The 22206-nt window shown below is 49.6% G+C and overlaps 1 long non-coding RNA gene across 1 annotated transcript; it reads left to right on the plus strand.

Annotated features, from left to right (window-relative positions):
• The first annotated feature begins 10186 nt into the window (after positions 1-10186).
• LOC116578203 lies at positions 10187-21071 on the plus strand. The gene is made up of 2 exons (XR_004280772.1): positions 10187-10495; positions 20633-21071. It is a non-coding gene; the product is annotated as an uncharacterized LOC116578203 (long non-coding RNA).
• The last annotated feature ends 1135 nt before the right edge of the window (positions 21072-22206 follow it).

The raw sequence follows: 22206 nt of genomic DNA on the forward strand, positions 1-22206 counted from the left end.
GTTACAAGTAGTAGGCCTTTCCCAAATTATTAGGGCCTAATAACACTGTTGAATTTTTCGGAGATGACTGGGTTTAGATCCAGATCTGTAGGGACAGGTGCACCCACCTCTGCTGTTACCAGACCCTCTGACCCCAGAGCAATGGGGCTCCCCGTAGTGGCAGGTAGAGGGGGACTCTCATCACTGACACTGTTTATGCCATACACCACGCCCATGCAGTCGATACCTTTTGGGATGGATGTCTTACACAGGAGGAGATTGTACATGGAGATAAAGACAGGCCCCTCAAATTGGTGGCTGGCTGGGGGCCTACACCAGAACTGCCTGATGCCAAGCCCCTGAGAGACCCAAGGGGAGTACCAGTGGACACGCCCTGCCTCTGCCCCCCTCTGTGGCCTTTGCACAGTCCGCACTCAGAGCCCTGGGTCATGTGGGACAATGGCCCGAATGTGAGTGAGTCTTCCACCTCACCCCCAGATGCTCCTTGGCTGCTCCTTGACTGGTCTGGTTCCCAGATGCCCGGTCAGGCCCCAATAGTGGCATCTCACAGCCCTTAGCTCCCTCTAGCTCAGCCTGCAGAGCTCCATGCACCCAAGGCTGGCCCCATAGGTGGAGAGGGCCGCAGAATCGGGGTGAGGTGACCCCAGGGTATACCATGGTCAGAGACGAGGCAGGTGATACCTTTGTCCTCAGTCTGCTCCCAGTTTGTTAAAAGAAGATGTGATTTTGAAACCATATGAGAGCTCTGTGTCTTCCAATTCTATTTTCCTTAGAACAGTGGTTTCCAATCCCAGACATCACTTTCCCCACCCGTCCCAAGGGGACAAACCTTTGCCAGTCTACATCCACCCTGGTCTCTGATGGTGGCAGGAGACTCAGAGCATCTCTGGAGACCCAGGAGTGATGGACCACCCCCCCACATGGCAGCTTCTCCTCCCGAGTCCAGGTGAATGAGACTTGGTCATCCTGGTTTCAACCATATTTTAGGGCCTCTTGACCTTCCCCAGGGTCCGCTTCAGAGCCAGAATCCTGGGCTGACTGGAGGTGTTTCCAACACGCTGCTTGTCCACGGTGGTACTCTTGTCCCCCGGTCCTAAGTCAGGGCCCTTATTCCACCACAAGTACCTCATATATCCCAGGGCACTTGGGAGGAAGAACTGGGGTCCTGCAGGTCACAGCTTTCTGCCTGGCTTTAAGTTGCCATTTTGCTCCTCTTACTCTCTTCCCACAGGGCTCCTCCTCCTTTAATCCCCATTTTGTGCTCCCCATTTTGTGCTCCCCATGGCTGCTGGAGATAACTCACTTCCCAGCTAAAGGCCCATTGCTCTCTCTCTACCCTTAGAATTAATTTCGGGTCCCTGTGGCATGCATGCTCTGCTGCCCCCACCTCTCTCGCATTTCCTCCCAGCCACGCCCCCCACCCCCACTCCATTCCAGCCACACTAGCCTTCTTGCTTTCCTTAAAGACAGTAAGCTCACTCCACCGAGAGGCTTTTGCTTGTGTTATTTCCTGAGCCGGTGATGCCATTCCTCAACCTTTCACAAGGCCTGGATGCAGAGCAGCCTTCCCTCCCATCTGCCTTGTTCTTTGCCACCTCCAGGAAATCTCTATCCCAGAGACTATGCCTGTATGTCCTCCGGTAAGGCACTCCGTAAATGCCCGTGGGGTGGAAATACAATGTTGCATGATTTGCCGAAGGTCATGCAGCCAGCAACTGCCAAAGCTACACCCGGGGAGAGAGCATCAGGGAGACAGCAGGGGAAGGAATCTGTCTGCTCAAACCCTCACCCTCTATTCAGCCTTTCCAGGAGTTGAGACACAAAGGGGTTCTGTCGGGGGACAGAAGGTGGCACAGACATCTTGCTGCCAGCATCAGGTGTCACCAAAAGCCCATAGCGACCTGAAAGCAGAGCCCTATAGGGGAGGCTGAGCCATCCTCAGGACCCACATAGTGCCTGGGCAGAAGGGCTCTCTTAGGGCAGCCAAGGAAGTGCAAGTCCCCATAGGAGTCCCCACAGCTGGCTCCCCAGGGACCTCCAGGATCACCAAAAGGGGCTTGAGAGGGAAATTGGGGGTGCTGAGGGGTAACGTACAGCCTAGCACTATTATTGAAGGTAGTAGCTTTTGGTCACTGTGACAGTGCTGGTGGATTGTGATGACTGCCTGGGGCTGAACGCTGACCACAGAATCCTGAGCTGCACTGCAGAACGAAATGCCAGGACCCATCAGCAATGTTGGGCAGAGGCGCTTGGTATGGTGGCCTGGCCGTGTGGGGCCACACATTTCCCAGCTCTGCTGGGTACTGTGGGAGCTAGCCAGGCATGAGGGAGCTGAAGCTGCCAGGACCATGTCTCTCTCTCTCTCTCTCTCTCTCTCTCTCTCTCTCTCACACACACACACACACACACACACACACACACAAACTGAGCTCCCTTACTCTCTCCCTCCTATCTTGCCTGCCCTGGGGCAAGCAGGCAGCGTCGTGCTGCACCTTCGTGGACCCCTGTAAAGCCTGTGTGCCTTGCTTGGCTCAGGCACAAGGTAGAGCCAAGGTCCAGCCCCTCCTGCTGCTCAGCCCACGGCACTCAGCAGAACTTTCCAGCCCAAAGGCCCCCACAAGGCTCATGCCCTTAGACTTTGAACGCCATGCCTGGGAGATGATCCTGAGGGAAAACCAGCTGCAAACAGGTCTCGTGGTAGAGACCAGGGATGGGCAGGGGCCCAAGTGGTCATTTTACCAGGTCGGTGAAGACCAACCCTCCTGAGGCATGGGCTCACTCATTTACTCAAAGTATATGGACGTGGGAACCGAAATTGGCAGCGCAGGTGAGGAAATGTAGCTTCTTAGTGGCCGCAATGACTGGACTGGACAGTCCCCTAGCTAGTGAGGCCATAAGAATTACCCGGAGCAGATATCCTGCGCGCAGACAGAACCCCTGGGACCACATCTCACCTTCTGAACCAGGCTCTGGGGTGCGGCCGCCCATTCTAAGACTCTCAGGCAGTGCTGTTTGGGGGCTCTGAGAACTCTCCGAGGCAAACACAGGAAAGACCATTAGGACTTGGATTCTGGAGCTGGACAGACCTGGGGTCCGTGCCTTGCTGGGTGACCCCCGTGCCGAGTGTGCTACACCTGGCAAAACATCAAAAGTTCAGCACAGGGTGGGAAGATGCTGTGATTCGGAGGTAGAGACCAGCAGGCAGAGCATGATCCTGTTTGTGTCAAAGATCAATAAAAAGCATGTGTGTGCTCGCGTGTGTGGTTCCATGCATGCCGCCATACGTGTGTGCTGTAAGTTTGTGTGGGCGAAGCCAAGAGCCTGTAAGGACAGAGCCCTCGGGATTTTGGAGCATGGGACAGGGGAGGGCTCTTCATTTCTACTTTACAGCTTTCTCTTCTGTTGGAATTCAAGGCCGGTGAACATGGTCGACTTTTAGAAACCAAAAAAAGGCAAAACAAAATTCCATCTTGAAAAAAATACCGTCGAGGTAGGGGGATGCATTTTTAGGAAGGCGCTCTTTCTCATGATTTCCCATGATTATGTAAAGCTGTCTCTGTGTTTCATAAGTCAGGCTGCCGCTGGGATGTTTCTGGGTTGGGAGCACTCCCCCCAGGCGGTGGGTGCTCCCCCTCCTGCCCCAGCCTCGCTCTCCGCATGACACGGAGGGCAGAGTTACCCAGAGGTGCTCCTGCACATCCGCCGAGCGGGCACTGATGAGGCGTGAATGGCCGCGAGCACTTGCGTTCCTGAGTGACAGCGCTGGGCATCGCTTTGGCAGGGCTAGGCATGCATGCGTGCTCCTGGGGCACGCCTGGGCTGGCCATGGAGGGCCATGGGCCAGCACTGGGTTTGCAGGGGAGTCGGCATCCCAGTCTGGGTCCTCATGATTCTTTCCTTGACTACTACCCAGGGCTGTGGCCTGCAGGGGCCTGGGATCATTCCCGTCTGAGGGGGTGTCCAGCCTTACGCCCCGCCAATGTCAAGTGCACTCTCTACAGGCTTGTACATTTTTTAAAAAAAGATTTTATCTATTCATTTGAGATAGAGAACGAGAGAGAGAAAGAAAGAATGAGCATGAGCGGTAGGGAGAGGGAGGGGAGAAGCAGACTCCCCACTGAGCAGGGAGCTTAGATCTTTTTTTTTTTTTTTTAAGATTTTATTTATTTATTTGACAGAGAGTGAGAGAGATCACAAGTAGGCAGAGAGGCAGGCAGGGAGAGAGGAAGGAAAGCAGGCTTCCTGCTGAGCAGAGAGCCCGACGCTGGGCTCGATCCCAAGATCCTGACGTCATGACCTGAGCTGAAGGCAGAGGCTTAACCCACTGAGCCACCCAGGCGCCCCTTGTTTGTACTCTTAATTAGGACAGATTCCTCCAGGTGAAATTCCTGGGCTAAAGCTTATGCATATTTAAAGAATCTTGTTTCCTATTTTTAGATTATTTTCTCAAAAGAGGGTCCTGTTTCTGTTCCCACCAAAAGTCTGAGAGCATTTTTTTCTTTTTTTAAAAGATTTTATTTATTTTATTTGACAGACAGAGATCACAAGTAGGCAGAGAGGCAGGCAGGGAGAGAGGAAGGGAAGCAGGCTCCCTGCTGAGCAGAGAGTCCGATGCGGGGCTCGATCCCAGCACTCTGGGACCATGACCTGAGCCAAAGGCAGAGGCTTTTACCCACTGAGCCACCCAGGTGCCCTGGGAGCTTAGATCTTGACCTGAGTTGAAGGCAGATGCTCAGCCGGCTGAGCCATCCAGGTTCCCCACAGGCTTGTAAATTGATTAAGTTTTAATAAATCCATCTCTTCTCTCGATGCCCAAAATTTCCTTCTGGAAGCATTTTTGGGAAAATGCTTCTTTCAATAATGTTGCCCCCAGGAAGGTTCAACTCACTCACAAGAACTCTGAGGTTTTTTTAGTTGACTTTTGTCTTTGCTTTTGCTTTGAAAAACATTCCCCCCCACTTCCTAAATGTGAAAGTAAAACAAGCTTTTGGTAAAAACCTAGAAGGTATAGAAAATTTAAAAGTAAATTAAAGTCATGCATAACCCCACCCAAAGAGGACCACTGTTCGAATGGTTTGTTCATTTGACAAATACTGATTTATTAGGATTGTTATGAAGAAAATAGAACAGGGTCAAGGTCTGGAGTGGGGCTGGAGAAAGGGAGTAGTGCACATCTGGACCGCACATATCAGACGAGGTTGAAAATAGGTAGAGTCATGGCTCAACAGGTGTTTGCTCTTGTGGGTTCTTTTTTTTTTTTAATTATTATTTTTAACACATTTTCAGGATTACATACAATTTGCCATTTCTCTCCTCCATTTTCCCATTAGCATTCAGAAATTCTTCCAAGACATCATTTTTGCGCCAGCTGCGTATTGTCCTATCATAGAGCTATGTCCTCATTTACTAGCCATCCTTTAGCGATGGGTGTTTGCAGTGTCTCCATTGCTCACCATTATATATTACCTTGCACGGAACATTTTGGTACCTAACCTTTGCCCTCCTGGCAGGTTGTCTCCAGAGCTCTAAATGGGAAAGTACTGGGTCAGAGGGTGGCAACCCTTCTAAAACCCTTGATACATACTTGGCAAAGAGCTCTTTAGGAAGTGGTTCTGTGACTCAGTCACCCTTGTCTCTCACTGGAGAGGTCCCAGGGTGTGCTCAGGGGAGAGAGCGGAGGAGGGACTCAGAGACCTGCACGGTCTTGGGAGGATCCCTGCCCTTCTCCGGCCCTCGGTTTCCAAATATCTACAAAATGGGCTCATTCTTGCAACACAGAGGTTGAGTTCTCCCCCTGTGCCAGACTCCGAGAGCTGGGTCAGAGCCCTGTGGGGCTCCTTTCTGCCTGGAGGAGGCCAGTTCGAGTTCAGCCGTCCTGGGCGCCTGCTTGTCATTGTCACAGGCTTGTGAGCTCCTCCTGGCAGGGTTGGGCTGTCAGTGAGAGGGGTTGGACCCTGCTGACCTGGACGCCAAGGGAAGACTGATAAGAGGAGAGGATTCCGAACTGAGTTTTGCTGATGGCTTTCTCCAGGACATCTGCAGACCTTGGGGTCCTGGGCACCGGGCGAGAGCACCATAGAAGGGAGGCACCTGTGAGGAAGGGAAACTGGAGACAGGAGGTAACACACCAGCTCTTTGGCTTTTCTGGGAAGCAGCTCACCCAGGCACACGTGGCTACTTCCTTTCTCCTGTACGTAATGCTTCTTTTAAAAAATCATAACTTCCCTGAGATATCATTCATATGTCACAAAACTTGCTCTTTTAAAGTCCCATTTTGTGATTTTTGGAATTGTGCAATTGCAGAATTCTAGAATTTTGCAATCATTACCACCATCTAGCTTTAGGACATTTTTTTTTAACTTTTTTTTTCTAATTTATTTATTTGACAGACAGAGATCACAAATAGGCAGAGAGGCAGGCAGAGAGAGAGAGAGAGAGAGGAAGAGAAGCAGGCTTCCCGCTGAGCAGAGAGCCCGATGCGGGGCTCGATCCCAGGATCCTGGGACCAGGACCTGAGCCAAAGGCAGAGGCTCTAACCCACTGAGCCACCCAGGCACCCCTAGTTTTAGGACATTTTTATCACCGCAAATAGAAACCCATACCTCTTAGTGGTTGCTCCCTATGCTCCCCTCCTGGCCAGGCCACAGCCACCTCTGAGCTACTCTATATACCCATGAACCAGCCTATTCTAGACATTTCAGATAGACGGAATCCTATGATGTGTGGTGGTGGGGGGCGGGGAATGAGCCCTTCTGCTTCATGCAATCAAGGCTCATCTAGCAGTGTTTTATCTCTTTATCTCTGTTTTCTTTCTTTCTTTCTTTCAAGATTTTATTTATTTATTTGACAGAGAGAGACAGCGAGAGAGGGAACACAAGCAGGGGGAGTGGGAGAGGGAGAAGCAGGCTTCCCGCAGAGCAGAGAGCCCGATGCGGGACTCGATCCCAGGACCCTGGGATCGTAACCAGAGCCGAAGGCAGAAGCCTAACGACTGAGCCAGCCAGGCTCCCCTATCTCTGTTTTCTTGAGGAATCATTTCCCATTACATGGATCCACCACGTTTGGTTTATCCATTTTTGGGGGGGTTGCTGGACATTTGGCTGGCTTCTGCTTCTTTGCTGTTATGAATAACGCGATTTTGAATGGGGACGTAAAAACGTCTGTGGGTATGGGTTTTCAGTTCTCTTGGGTTTACACCCCAGAGTGGGTTATATAGCAGTTCCGTGCTTACCTGTGTTAAAAAATGAAATCTGCCTGCGTAAATTTGAAGATCCAGCTGGTGTTATTCAAGGAGTTATGAGTTGGGCAGCATCCCGCCTGGCAGGTAGAAAAGAGCAGACGGCTTTCGCAGGCCGATGGGGACAGAGACAAGGAAGTCAAAAACAAAACAAAGGATTATTTCCGGCAAGGTCACTCTTATTGGTGGAAGGGGTAAAGGGGTTTAGTACACAGACGACCTCACTAGTGCTGCTCAGGAAAATCCAGCCTGATCAGTTTAAAATTCCACTCCTGAGAGAGGCTGGCTCTGCAATTAAGTTAGGTGTTAAGTCTCGGTTTGCTTACAGACGGTTTAGCACAGATGACTCCTTTTTGAGTCCATTGTGTGTTTTTTTAAACAACTCCCTGAGGAACCACCAAACTATTTTCCAAAGTGGTTACACCATTTGGTGGTGGATGCGGGTTCCAATTTCCCCGTACAACGGTTATCATCTTTTTTTTTTTTTTTAGAGTTTATTTATTTATTTGTCAGAGAGAGACAGAGAGAAAGAGCATGAGCACAAGCAGGGGGAGCGGCAGGCAGAGGGAGAAGGAGGGTCCCCGCTGAGCAAGGAGACCAAGGCGGGATTCGATCCCAGGAACCTGGGATCATGACCTGAGCCAAAGCAGATGCTTAACTGACTGAGCCACGCAGGTGCCCCTATCTTTTTTAGGGATCACCCCATCTGGTGGATGCCAAGTGGTATCTTGTGGTAGTTGAGTTGTTTATTGCTTTAAAAAAATTATGTAAGTAGCCACATATTCTGTATAGAAAATTGGGAAATTTAACAAAAGTATGATGATGGTCTGTTTTATGTCAGTTTGACTAGGCTGTAGTCCCCCAGTTATTCAAGTAACCTAGGTATGGCTGTGAAGGTGTTTCGTAGGTGTGATGGAAGTCTGTGATCAGTTGACTCTCAGAAAAAGAGATTATTGGGGCGCCTTGGTGGCTCAGTGGGTTAAAGCCTCTGCCTTCAGCTCAGGTCATGATCCCAGAGTCCTGGAATCAAGCCCCACATTGGACTCTCTGCTCAGCAGGGAGCCTGCTTCCCCCTCTCTCTCTGCCTGCCTGTCTGCCTGCTTGTGATCTCTGTCTGTCAAATAAATAAACAAAATCTTAAAAAAAAAAAAAAGGAAAGGAGATTAATTGAGCTATAACCTGGGATGGATCTGATGCAGTCAGTTGGTAGAGCATAAGACTCTTGGTCTCGGGGCACCTGGGTGGCTCAGTGGGTTAAAGCCTCTGCCTTTGGCTCAGGTCATGATCCCAGGGTTCTGGGATCGAGCCCTGCTTCGGGCTCTCTGCTCGACGGGGAGCCTGCTTCCCTTCCTCTCTCTCTGTGTGTGCCTCTTTGCCTGCTTGTGATCTCTGTCCATCAAATGGATGAATAAAATCTTAAAAAAAAAAAAAAGACTCTTGATCTCATGGCTGAGTTGGAGCCCCACAATGGGAATAGAGATTATTTCAAAATAAAATCTTGAGGAGCACCTGTGTGACTCAGTTGGTTAAATGTCCAACTCTCCATTTCAGGTCATGATCTCAGGGTTGTGAGATTAAGCCCCGCATTGGGCTCCATGCTGAGCATGGAGCCTGCTTAAGATTCTCTCTCCCTCTGCCCTTCCCCCACCCCACTCCCATGCATGGGCATGCTCTCTCTCTCTAAAAAAATAATAAAATATAATAAAATAAAATCTTTTTTTAAAAAAAGATTTTTATTTATTTATTTGATAGAGATCACAAGTAGGCAGAGAGGCAGGCAGAGAGAGAGGAAGGGAAGCAGTCTTCCTGCTGAGCAGAGAGCCCAACACGGGGCTTGATCCTAGGACCCTGGGATCATGACCTGAGCCAAAGGCAAAGGCTTTAATCCACTGAGCCACCCAGGTGCCCCAAAGATTTTATTTATTTATTTGACAGTCAGAGATCACAAGTAGGCAGAGAGGCAAGCAGAGAGAGAGGGGGAAGCAGGCTCTTTAATGAGCAGAGAGCCCGATGTGGGGCTTGATCCCAGGACCTTGAGATCATGACCTGAGCCAAAGGCAGAGGCTTAACCCACTGAGCCACCCAGGCGCCCCTAAAATAAAATCTTTAAAAAAAATAGTTGTACCTGTAGCAGGAATGTCTCCTGTGCCTGAGAGCCCAACTGTCCTTCCTGATGCCTGCCCTCCGTGTTTCCTGCCTGCCTAGCCAGCACCCACAGTGGATGAGCCAGTCCCTTGCAGCAAAGCCCTTGATAAACAAAGCCCTGCTTCCCTGGACCCTGATGCACACACACACAGAGGGAAACCTCGGTCCTCCATAAGCCCACCTTCCAGAGATCACCACAGTCAACATTTTCTGTGCATTTCCTTCCAGTCTTCCTCCACTTACCTCTTTTCTCCTCATGAACATAAATATTTCAAATAAGGTCTCTGCAAGGATCATGTATCTCTCATATGAGAGATCTCTCATATGAGGAATTTCAGAGGCAGGGAGGAGGGTCATGGGGGTAGGGGAGGGAAAAATGAAACAAGACGGGATCAGGAGGGAGACAAAGCATAAGAGACTCTTAATCTCACGAAACAAACTGAGGGTTGCTGGGGGGTAGCAGGGAAGGGAGAGGGTGGCTGGGTGATGGACATTAGGGAGGGTATGTGCTATGGTGAGTGCTGTGAAGTATGTAAGACTGATGATTCACAGACCTGTACCCCTGGGGCAGATAATACATTATATGTTAATTTAAAAAAAATAAATAAAATTTAAAAATAAAATAAAATAGGGTCTCTGGGTGTCTAATTGGCTCAATTAGTAGAGCATGAAACTCTTGATCTTGGGGTCATGAGTTCGAGCCCCACATTGGGCATAGAGATTATTTAACAAGAAAAAAAATTTTTTTTTTAATTAAATAAGTCCTCAAACCCTTTATACTTCTAGCTTTCGTTTTCAGCACTGTGCATCTTAAATCTCTCCGCACAGGGTCTGTGTGCTCTTCTCCCCCAGGATGGTCGCTGGTGTAGAGGAAGGTCAGCGGCTGTCCCCTTTGGGTGGACACCCGCGTTGCTCCTGGGCTCACTCTGGAGCAGGCGATACCGGCGCTTTGCCTCAGCCCGCACTGTGCGTCAGAGAGAGATCTCTGTTCAGGCTGCCACTGCAGACGGGATCCTGGGTCTCCTTGGCCAATCCCAGGACCAAACTGGGAGGGTTGACCCTCGGCGTCACCCCAGAAGGCCTGGGGCTGGAGAGACCTGGCACCAGTGAAAGGTGAGTACCGGTGTGGAGCCCGGCCAAGTGCCGCCAGGCCTGCTTTCCTTGCGCACAAAAGAAAGGTGCCTAGTCATTGCCGCTTGCGGTCTGAGCAGCAGGGCCTGGGTGCCTCCCTGGGCGGGGAGCAGGGAGCAGGGAGCTGCCTCAACAGCACCGTCAGCTCCTTCCCAGGGGCGCCGTGCCAGGCAGGGCTTGGGCAGTGCGGTTGGCGCTCAGGGCACATTCAGGGCACTTGGGCCCCGCCCTGCACGGTCTGCAGGATGGAGTGGGGGAGAACCTTGTCCTTCTCTCTGCCAGCTCCTGGTTTCCCTGAGCAAACCAGGCTGTATTGTTCCCGTGGATATTCAAGATGAATGCTTTTGTTGAACTGTGGAGAGATGAAGTGGATTTTCTCCTGGGTGGTTGAGGGATCGCTGCTGTGAATGTTTACTTAGGGCAGGACCAAAGTTCTTGGGAGAAAGGCAAGGACGGCTACTGCCTTCCACTCTGAGCCACAGCAGTGCCTCCCCTGGAGACTGGGGTGGGAGGATTTGCGAGGAGATCCCAAGCCCCCCAGGCACAGAAGCTTTTACTGTCTCTCTCCTCACCCACCTCCACAATCAGCAATGGCTCCCAGTTGGCTGCCCTGTTCTGGTGGCTTAGGTGAGGCCTCGGGAAGACATGTGCTCTGTGCAAAACACAAGTGCGGCTACAGCGGACCACCGAGTCAGGACAGGGAAGTGTTGCTGCCATCCCTGGCCCTCGATTCCCTCACCAGTTCAGCCCTTCATTCCATTTATCCAGGCCCGTGTACAGGTGCTGTGCAGGTTGCTCGGAGAAGGAAGGTGATCTTGTCTCTGTTCTTGCCTCTGACGATGTCACAAGTCAGCAGGGGCCATGGGTGCATCTTGCGCTGTCTTGTGATCTGGACAAGAGTTGCCTGCTGAGGCTGCAGATCAAGGAAGGCTCCAAGGAAGAGGTGACCATGGAGACAAGTTTTGAAACAGCGGCATTCCCTGCAACAAAACGGAACCGGTGTCAAGCTGGTGTTGGGTGAGGGGGACTGAGACAATTTTGTTAAAAAAACGCAATTCAGCTGAGTAAATTTGGAGATCTAATTGGATTTATTCAGTGAGTCAGGAATCAGGCAGCTTCCCATCTAGCGAGTCGAGAGTTGCTCTGGAGAGCGGTGCAAAGGGGAAGGCTTTGGTAGGCAGAAGGGGGCAGGGACAAGGAAGTCACAAACAAAAGCGAAGATTATTTCAGGAAAGGTACTTTCCTTTGCAGGAAGGGGAGGGCTAGGGGTCTGTCATTAGGGTGACCTCACTAAGTGCTGCTCAGGAAATTCCAGGCTGCTTTAAAATGCCGCTCGTGGGAGAAGCTGGGTCTGCAGTGACGTTAGGGACCTGGTTTTGGTTTGCTCATGAGAAGATTCATACAAATGACTCCATCTGGGGCCTGCCCTTATTTTCTTTAACCATTCCTCCTTTCGAGCCCAATCTCTGCCCCAGGGAGATGTGGTCCAAACTTATGGCATTAGGGATGCTCTCAGCTCCTGCTCTGCAATTCTGTTGTTTACTCTGGGCGACCTTCCGAGGTCACGATGTGTTTGTTTGCTAGATTTTTGTGGTATTCACAGGTTACAACGCCAGGCTCACAATTTGTTAGTCCTTTTTTCTCTTTATTCCTTTTTTGACATTCCAGTTTTGGGGCTTGGTGGTTAGGAAGGGCAGAGAATACAATATGCCACGGAGATAACTAGGACTGTTCTAAACAGGTAATTCCCAATGTCTGGAGTGGACTAAGAAGCCAAGACCAAAACCAACCAAAATAAGATAAGCCAGCTCCCTTGAAGGAGTTACCTTTTTTAAAAATTATTTTTTAAAAGATTTTACTTATTTATTTGTCAGAGACAGAGAGAGAGAGCGAGCCCAAGCAGGGGGAGCGGCAGGCAGAGCAAGCAGAAGGAGAGGAGAAGCAGGCTCCCTCCCCGCGGAGCAGGGAGCCCAACACGGGACTCAATCCCAGGATCCGGGATCACGACCTGTGCCAAAGGCAGTTGCCTAACTGAAAGAGCCGCCCAGGTGTCCCGTAAGTTAGCTTTTTTAAACTGAGTGGGTTGCTAAGTGATCTTATGTAACTGAGTTTCAGCTTCCCCAGAAGTGTGAATCCACGTACAGCAGGTGCTGCTGGCCCAGCGTAGACACCGCCTTGCTCAGCTGAAAGATAACCGAGGGCTCTCCTGTAATCAAGAACAACTTGGCCGGAGCGCCTAAGGGCTTCTGTTGAACAGCTGTTGCTTTAGCAGCGGATTCTGTGATATTTTCAAGAATGAAGTGGATCTTGCTGACGATGGACCCATTCACCCTGACTCCGAAGGAGGGAAGCAGGGCCCTGCCAAGGTGGGTAAAAGCTGACCCATGAATGCCTTCTGGCAATTCCCACTGGACTCTGTGGGTCAGGACTGGAAAGATAATGGTCATGGAGCCCTGTACGATTTTAAGGGTCAGTAGCTTACACAGACTGTTTTATTTTGACCTTGCCTTGTGTCCTTTTTTTGCATAAAGCCTGGACACAGTGTTCCCCAAGATTGGGGCTAGTTAACCAGAAATAGGGAAACAGACCAGAGGGTCTCTAACATCATGGACAGATCAGAATTTCTGATGACAAATCCAGCAGTCTGAAAGGTGACCCCCTCCCCATACTTAGCCACAACCTGGAAGACACAGGGTTCCTACAGGACCAGGATCAGGTAGAGTACCTTCAGCTGTGAGAAGTGTGCTGGAGGGGAGAACCTGGCTGGCTTAGTCGGTGGAGGGTGTAACTGTTGATCTCGGAGTTGTGAGTTCGAGCCCCATGTTGGGTGTAGAGAGTACTTAAATTTTTTTTTATCTTTTTTTTTTTTTTAAAAGATTTTATTTATTTATTTGACAGACAGAGATCACAAGTAGGCAGAGAAGCAGGCATAGAGAGAGGAGGAAGCAGGCTCCCTGCTGAACAGAAAGGCGGATGTGGGACTCGATCCCAGGACCCTGAGATCATGACCTGAGCCAAAGGCAGAGGCTTTAACTCACTGAGCCACCCAGACACCCTCCTTTTTTTTTTTTAATCTTAGAAAAAAAGTAAGTTTGAGTACCAGCTCGGTGGTAAGAAGGACCTGATGGAGTCCCTTCTAAGCAGCTCCAAGGGCCGTCTTTGTTTTTAGGGATTCCAAATTCAAAGGATGGGAGAAAAATGGAAACATTTAGTTTGGTGAGTTGGAACCAGATAGAAGAAACTAGAAGCATTCAGGACTTAGTCCAATTATAGGCATGTCACTACAACTGTAACCATGCCCACCAGTTCAATCGGTCTCATGTTATTGACTCTTGTCCTGTTCTGATCCAGAGCTTCCTTCCCTTCTGGAAAGTCTTACCAGTTCAGTTTTATGATCTTCAGATTCCCAGAAATCTGTATTCTAGAGCATGTTCCATGGGTGTCCCCACAGATGGAGCACTTCTGCAGGCACCCTTTAGTAAAAGCACCGGAGTAAATGACAAAGACTTCAAAGTGTCCGTTGTTAAAGAGCTGATGAGAATTCATTATCAGAGTTGAAAAAGAAACGTCTGTGACATACGAATTTTTAAAATTATGATAATAACATGCCAGGATATATCAGACTTGAGGAATTTCATGCAACACTTTTGAGAACACTTGTAACATATACTGATACAAATATAATATCTGACCTTTAGTAAACTTAGGTAGAGAAAAAGTATTATATTTAATGCTGACAATGCTAAAGACATGCCTGGTTTTTTTAAAAATTATTTAATTTATTTATTTGACAGACAGAGATCACAAGTAGGCAGAGAGGTAGGCAGAGAGAGAGGAGGAAGCAGGCTCCCCACGGAGCAGAGAGCCTGATGTGGGGCTCGATCCCAGGACCCTGAGATCATGACCTGAGCCAAAGGCAGAGGCTTTAACCCACCGAGCCACCCAGGCGCCCCAGACATGCCTGTTTTAATTAAACTAATGAACTTAAACCAAAACTTAATACCAAATATTTTCCCAGATCACGTGAACCAGATAATCACTTGGTTTACTTTTCTCTTATATTTATCTTTTAAGATTTAACTAAATTTCTAAAAAAAATTTTTTAGAGAGAGAAAGAGAGACAGCACATGCAGGGCTGGGGGAGAGGGAGAGAGAGAGAAACTTAAGCAGGTTCCATACCCAGCACAGAGCGGGCTCAATCTCATGCCGCTGAGGTCATGACCTGAGCTGAAATCAAGAGTCAGATGCTTAACCAGCTAAGCCACCCAGGTGCCCCTCTCTTATGTTTCTGAGAGTTTAATTTATATTAAACCCTTCATTTTCTTTGAGCCGATTAAATAGAGCTCTTGTACGAATTAATTTTGGCAACACTATCTGGAGAAATAAAATTCCACACATCTCCAACACACTTGTGTTGGACACACATGAACATAGGTGAAGAAGACCAAGTAGGACATTTGCGTCTCAAAGGCAAAGGGATAAGCCTTTTGAGATAAATAAGTGAGGTTTTTGGGATTTCTCAAAATGATTGGTGGACTCTGAATTGTTCCTAGAGCCACACCTCTGGTTCTACAAATACTAGATGAATAAATAAAGTATAACCGCTTTTACTTCCTCAAAACATTGTGTTACTATCTTCTTGGTATCACAGGACTGACACAGCTACCCATCTACCTTGGGATGTTTTTATTCCCCCTCCGATATATTTAGCTTAGGGGAGAAGGCCTACTTAAAATAATTCTTGTTTCAGACTCTAAATATTAGCCCTCACACACAGCTAACTTCTGGCCACAGAGCTCCTTAAAAATTCTTTTAAATACCTTGTCAGTGTTTAGCTGGGACAAACAGTGACAGGGAGAAACTTAGCATGTCTGACCCGTGTTGCTTGGAGTTCCCTTGCTGCTGCGATCTATAGTTTAGAAACCTCTGGTTAGTCCCGCATGCACACATATTAATCATCAAAGGAATTTCGCTTACAGCTGAGATTTACAAAAAGTGCTTTTTACCAGAAATCAGTCTCATTCCAGGAAATAAGGAAGTAAGTACAGAAATGATTATGCTATGTTTAATATTTACAGGAGTGCCATGACCAGATTCCTGGACACAAAGATCCAGTGAACAGGCATGGAGAAGTTGGATGTCTTCCCTGGATGTCTACAGACATCATTTATCTTTTGACTGCAGCACCGTTCTGCTGCCTCCTTTCCTGAACATAAAAGAAGCTCAGAGTTCATGCCCGGGGGAGATGGTCTTTGGGGCAATAGTCTGCCATCTCCTTGTTTGGGGGGCTTTCGGAACAGAGTGGCTTTCCCTACCCCGGTATCTCACCTCTCGACTTCCTCTCCTAATGAGGTTGGACTCAGTTAGAAAATGTCAAGTATTTCTGGCCGTATTAAACAAGCCCATGGGCCCAAGAGGCAGCCTCAGAGAGGGTACAGGAGATACCATCTTCATGAGATCTAGAGTTGCTCCCATAGATTAATAACCAGTGACCTGGGGCGCCTGGGTGGCTCAGTGGGTTAAGTCGCTGCCTTCGGCTCAGGTCATGATCTCAGAGTCCTGGGATCGAGTCCTGCATCGGGCTCTCTGCTCAGCAGAGAGCCTGCTTCCCTCTCTCTCTCTCTCTCTCTGGCTGCCTCTCCGTCTACTTGTGATTTCTCTCTGTCAAATTAATAAATAAAATCTTTAAAAAAAAAAATAACCAGTGACCTGGATCAGGAAAGGAAGGGACAGTGTGACTATGGCCCTTAGGTTGGCCTCTGACTGAGAGGAAGATGCCTGAGGGCATCACCCATAGCGTCTGGTGGTCTAACTTCAGAAAGCAGCTGTTGAATAAATAGGCTCTTCGGAGTCAGAAGTCCCTTTGGACAGAGGACGACTAGACAGAGCACTCGGAGGGCAGAGGGGAACAGCAGGAGATATGTTACGTTGAACCAACAGACCCCAACAACAGGGACGACAGACTGGGAACTGCGCCTGAATGGGGAACCGTGCGTGACACTAACAGTTCCCGTGTGTGTCTTCAGACAGAATGATGGGCTGGGGGGTCTTTGACTCCGAAACCTGGGAGTAGGGGTCTGAAAGGCTAAGGTTTTGGCTCCAGCAGAGCTGTCTGCAGTTCCAGCTGGCCTGCCCTGTTTTGGAAAGCCGCTTAGATCAAGTGCTCAGTGCAAAGAGAGCAGAGCTCAGGACCCAGAGGAACTTACCCTTGGAAATGAATGCAAATGGGTTTGTATTTCTCATCCCCAAGTGCTGGTTAAGTACACTCCAGATCCCACTCTTGCCACCAAGTCTGTTGAAAAAACCAAACCAGAATTCAGTGGAGTACATTTGAAGACCTAATTGGCTTTGTTCAGTGAGTTATGAATGGGGCAGCATCCTCTCCAGCAAGTGGAAGATGTTCCGAGGAGCTGGTCAAAGTGGAAGGCTTTTATAGGCAGAAGTGAACAGGGACAAAAAGGTCACTAACGAAACAAAGTATTATTTTAGGCAAGGTCACCTTCCTCTGGGGGAAGGGCAAGGGTCTCTCATGAAGATTACTAGTGTTGATCAGGAAATTTCAGACTGATTGGCTTACAATTCCACTCCTGGGAGAGGCTGAATCTGAAGTTTAGGTACTAAACCCTGGTTTGCTGGCTTGGGGCTTAGAACAACTAACTCCATTTTGGGCCTATTTTCTTTTTTTCTCTTCTCTTCCTCCTTCTTTCCTTCCTTTCTCTTTCTTCCTTCCTCCCTTGCTTCCTCCCTCCCTCTCTTTCTTTCTTCCTTCCTACCTTTCTTTCTTTCTTTCTTTCTACAATAAACCCATTTCAAATTCTAAAACACTGAACTGGAAAGCAGCAGTAGCTATGAAGGGGAAAAGCAGGCTGCAGGCTGCGTCTACACCCCCCTCCTGCCCGGGGCCCCAGTTTCCCCACTTGACTCGGGCAGTGTCCCCACAAGACGCCTCTGAGCCTCCCCTGTCCTCTTCTGGCCTAGGGTTGAGAAAGCCCTCTGAGAGCCACATCTGTGAGGGTCATTGGCAACTATCACCACAGGTGACGCAGTCCTTTAACCAATTAATGGCCCCGTCAGCGGGAGCAATGCTACTGTCATTTCAACGCTCTTCAGAATGCACCAGGCTCTCTCCGCAAACCTCAAACCCAGAGGGAGGTGGCATGAACAAGCCCAGTTCAACTCTTGCTTCGGCGGCTCTCTCTCTGGGTGAACTTGGGCAGATGCTCCGAGGCACTTTCTCCATCCACAGTACCCTCATCTGACAAGTGAGGTAACAACCTGTATCTCCCAGGTGGTCCTGAGGGTTATCCCACAAAGAGGGACATGCACCTGTACCATGTGCTGTGCTGTGGGCACAGAGCGGCTCAAGCAATCCCAGCGCCCAGGAAGCTCGGTTTAAGGGCACATGCATGTGTGTGTGTGTGTGTGTGTGTGTGTGTGTGTGTGTGTGTGTGCTTATGGCATCTGCAGCTTTACAGGCAATGCCCCTGCCCCCCAGGGTTGGATGAGGACTAATGAGGGGTGTCTGTGTCTCTCTTCCCACCTTTCCGACTACCTTCCCCTGCCCCATCAGAGACACAGCCTGGGGAGATGCTGCCTAAGCAAGAAGGCACCAGCCACAGTGCCGGCCCATCACTTAAGGACCCTGGAGTCCTCTGTGGAGCAGGGTAGAGGGGGTTGCTAATTAATGACCTCGCACTCTCTGGCTGGAACAGAAACAGCTCTCTGGTTCCTATTGGGCAGAAGCATGGTGAGTCAGGGCACTGCGGGTGATGGAGGGGTGGAGGCGGCCACGGGCTCCCGGGTGCACTGGGCCCTGGACAGGCCCCTGGAGGGAGAGAGTGGCCACCTTTCAGAGTGGGGTGGGGAGACGTGTCAGAGTGAAGCCAGGGCTTCCTATGAATTTTGAGAATGTGTGTCATGCCCAAACATTTCCATATTTAATAGGGAGCATTTCATTGCAAATTAAGATTTCTCCTTTCTATCACAATTAGTATATTTTTAAAGATGGTGTGTGTGGGCAGGGGTCACATTCTCTGTGAATTCTGGGTCAGGAGACTCAAGGAGGAGCTCCGAAATGTTTGTTGGGAAAGGGGGGTTGAGATGCCTGCCGGCGTCGTGGCCCTGGAACAGACACATGCTAAAGGGGGGGATACCCCTTCCCTGTCCAGAGGGCCCGCTGCAGGTTGGGGGTCCGACCTCCTGGAAGTCCCTCAGTTGCATCGGTGCGGGTGGCTCTGCGCAGGTGGTGAGCGGTCTGGGGCGGGGACAGTCTCCAGGGGCAGAGACACCACAATGAAGTGGGACTTGGGGAGCAAGATGTGTTTCGCTGCCTGCTTCGGAAGCCAGGGCACCGCTGCTGCCCCTCCGAGAGGTCACAGCACAGGGAGGCTGTCTGCTGAGGGCGCCTTCCCTGGCTGTGCCAGAGATCAGGCGGCATCAGACTCACTTTTCTGGAAGGGCAGAGACAGGGGTAGGAAAACGGTTCATGGGGACTGCGCTGCCTTCCGGGTCCTGTTTCAGAGTGATGGACTGTGTCACCACAGCCCCTGTCCGGGGGGACAGGAAGTCCCCAGGGTCCCCATGGGGCCGGTTCCCGGGGCAGCACTGGGGGCTGTGGAGAGGTCCACATGAGTGGGCTGGGGACACACGGCAGATACACACACCTGTGGAGACCGAAAGAGACCCCAGGCGACACCTGTCACACGGACTCCAGGCTCCTTGGAGGCCGTTGAGCCTCTGCTGGTTACAAGAGCGCTCTTGCTTGGAGCTGTGAGCCGTTGGCGCCTGGTGCACCCAGATGGGACGCGGAGGGCTGGCCAGGGCCGGTGTGTGGCCGGCACAGCTCCACAGCAGGCTGGGCTGCCGGAGCCTGGCCGTTGTCCTCTTGCCCAACTCCGTCTCACAAGCTCGACGAGGCGGAGGATCCTGGCGAGCCTGCCAGGCCTTGTCGCGTGGCCTGTGATTAGGAGAGCCCGGGAGGGACCGTCTGAAAGGGGGACACGTAGGGGGACCGTCGGGGCTTGAGACCCCCTCTCGCGGCTCTTCCCTTCCGCCTTCAGAGGACGTGGCTTCACGGAAAGGTGGGCCTCCCTTGCGGGGATGGCACGGCTGCTGGAGTTCAAGTTTCTCCACGGGCTGGTTCCAGAGAGCTCTCTGAGACAAACATGGCTTCCTGGAAGCCTCAGGAGGCTTATTCACACAACCCTTTCTCAAAGATCGGGTTCTTAGCGCCGGATCTTTGAGATGGAACCAGGATTCATAAACAGTGAGTGAAATCGTTGTTCAAGACAACCGAGAAAACTAAAACCCATCTGCCGGGGCGCCTGGATGGCTCAGTGGGTTAAGCCTCTGCCTTCTGCTCGGGTCATGATCCCGGGGTCCTGGGATCGAGTCCCACATTGTGCTCTCTGTTCCATGGGGAGCCTGCTTCCCCCTCTCTCTCTTCCTGCCTCTCTGCCTACTTGTGATCTGTCAAATAAATAAATAAAATCTTAAAAAAAAATCCCAAAACACCCATCTGCTACAGCAGGGCCTGCTGACGTTCCCTTTCCATGAAATTTCGATGAACCCAGTTGTCTGGTTTCCTAGGTGCCGACACAAGCAAACCAGCGAGATAAGCAGACCTCATTAACCTTTAATAAACAGTGATAACCTAAGAAACTATAAAAAAGCAATCCAGGACCATCCATCATGGAGACAGAGGAGTGAAGAAAGTGGTTCTAGACCAGCTCTCTGGCCTGCTTGGCTTCAAGACCCTGTGCTGGCTTAAGAAGCAACCTTTGGCCCATACCTCAGTCACTGCCTGCTTCAACTTCCTTCTCATTAGAATGGCTTGCTCCAAAGATCAAGTAAATGGGACGGCAACCCTGGAAGGACCGAACAGGCGCGCAGCTGACATGGTGACTGTCCTAAGGCATGGGTTGGCTTCGCCTCTGCCCTGAGAAGGCAGGCAAGTCTAACAGACATCTTACGCAGAATTTTGTTCGGATCGCTAACATGTCAACAGTTATTAGGGAGAGAGAAGATTAACCATTTTTTTTTTTCCCCTTGAAACTTTTCTCTATTTCCCACAATGATCAGATTTTAGTTCCCACCCTCTTTCTTTTCTTGTCATCCTAGATGCCTGTCATGTGACAGCCCGATACGCACAAACTGAGAGACTGTGGGAACTGGCCCTGTCGTCTCCTACAGAACAGTGTTTTTGGCTGTGACTAGGAGTGCACCCTCTGGCTGGGGTAACCATCGAAGACTCAGTGAAGCTCTTGAGGTGTCCGCTCGCAGCCGTTACACACTCGCTGTTCAGCTACCGGGGAAGGAAGTGCTCATTCACGGACGCCAGGCCTCGAGGGCTTCTGACCTGGGAATCCACATGGCCTGCGGCGTAGCTGGCCAGGCCCAGACTGGAAACGGGCAGACAAGGGCCTTCTCTGGCGGCTCTTTTCTCTCACCTCTCCCCATCTCACCAGCGTGCGGTTCTGGCAAAGGGTAGCAACACATTTAGAAGTTCCATTTCTCTAAATTAAATAAAAACACAATTAAAATTTAGTAGGTGCTAAAACTTGGTTTTGAACTTTTATTAAAAAAATATATTTGCAAACATATAAAATTTAGGATGAAAAATGCTCATCTGAAAACATGTAATAACTTAATATTTGCAAACATACACAGATGGTATAAAATCCATACCATTAAAAATGTTAATGATGCAGTATTGCGCTCATGGAACAAAACCTTGCTGTAATTCCACAGCTTCTCAGCCCCACACTTCAGGGAGCTGAGAATCCCGTACACTTGAAAGTCATGAGAGCTGCATGGCCGAAGCAGTAATACAGAATTAAAAAAACCAATGAGAACACAGATTTTAAAAACACGTTTCTTAAGGAATCACACAGATAAAAGGGAAACACAACTTTGCATCTTCCCCATACAAAGTGAACGATATTGCATCCTAGCATTTCAAATGAAGATGTCGAATAGAAAACCGAGTGAAACATTGCACACCTCTCCTGCTGATTTTGCTGGAAAACAGGCTCCTTGAGGCCCCGGCCCTCAGGGAAATGTTCTTAAACATAGCTTTGAAAAAGCCTAGTGTAAGTTGCTTTACTTGACTTAGATCTTAACATTTTATACACCTGTAAATGGAGGGCACTATTGGTTCCAGAAGGTACTCTGAATACAACCGAAGAAAACCAAAGATAGGTTAAGAACGAAACTCATGCTTAGCAGCAAATATGCAGCAAAAGGCAGGACCCACATCCCTGTGGTTCCTTGTCTTCACTCCTGTGGACTGGGCCCACTTGTGCCTGTGCTCCCTCTCGCTCCTCTGTTTCTGTTTTGCCCAGTTACCGTGTGATGGCTGATTTTGTTTTTTTAAGCGGTTAGGCACCTTCAATTTCATGTTGCATTATCAGTAATACAATGGCAGTTATGGCCTCTACTACCCAAATGAGAAAACTTCAAACTACATTCTTGGGGGGAGTAGGGATAATAATAAAGCTGCATGGTTTCAACATATTACCTAGTACAAGATTCGATAGGGTTTTTTTCCTTTTATAAGGAAACCTAGGCAGAAAAAGGACAGATGCTTGACATGCAAAATTGGGCCAGACACATTCTAGATGAGGCCTGTGTGGCCTTCAGCAGAGAAGGATCCGTCAATTCAGACTCTTCACAAAACCCCGCTCTGTGATGGC

This window comes from Mustela erminea, chromosome 1 (genome assembly GCF_009829155.1).
Source record: "Mustela erminea isolate mMusErm1 chromosome 1, mMusErm1.Pri, whole genome shotgun sequence".
In the NCBI taxonomy this organism is placed as follows: Eukaryota; Metazoa; Chordata; class Mammalia; order Carnivora; family Mustelidae; genus Mustela; species Mustela erminea.